Source organism: Meleagris gallopavo, chromosome 3, assembly GCF_000146605.3.
Source record: "Meleagris gallopavo isolate NT-WF06-2002-E0010 breed Aviagen turkey brand Nicholas breeding stock chromosome 3, Turkey_5.1, whole genome shotgun sequence".
NCBI lineage: Eukaryota > Metazoa > Chordata > Aves > Galliformes > Phasianidae > Meleagris > Meleagris gallopavo.
This window is the reverse complement of record NC_015013.2, coordinates 15,189,253-15,189,876: the sequence shown is the minus strand read 5'-3', so window position 1 is coordinate 15,189,876 and position 624 is coordinate 15,189,253.

Sequence of the window (624 nt, the reverse complement as noted above, 5' to 3'; positions counted from 1 at the left end):
TGTCTGTCAAAATGAAAATATTGACAGAACAGGAGGGAAAAGACGGAGCACATTATAATGAACAATGAGCCTTCTTCCAGTTCAGTGAGAGACTTTAGCATGGAACTGAAAGGGTATAGATATTATGTAAAATAACACTACTCACAGATAGGTAGAACATCTTTCTGGGAATGCCACTACTGTTGTGTCTGTCACATAGGCAGCAGCATGAGATATGATATGACAGGTCTGTAATTCAATGTGCCATCTCATAACAGTAAATATTTGTACTGGGCTCTGTTACACAGGGATTGCTTTGTTCTTTAGGCTGTGGGGTTTTTTTTAAATATGAATTTTCAATGAAGTCAGTACATTACTTGTGAATTTTACTTTTTAATTTTCACATTTTAGGCATTATTAAAACTGCTTTGCTAAACATGGATCGTGAAAACAGGGAGCAATATCAAGTGGTCATCCAGGCTAAGGACATGGGAGGCCAGATGGGCGGATTATCAGGAACCACCACTGTGAACATCACACTGACCGACGTAAATGACAATCCTCCTCGGTTCCCCCAGAGTATGGAATATTTATATTCTAAGTCTTTACAGTAAAATAAACAAGAATTTAGTATTTTCATTTTTT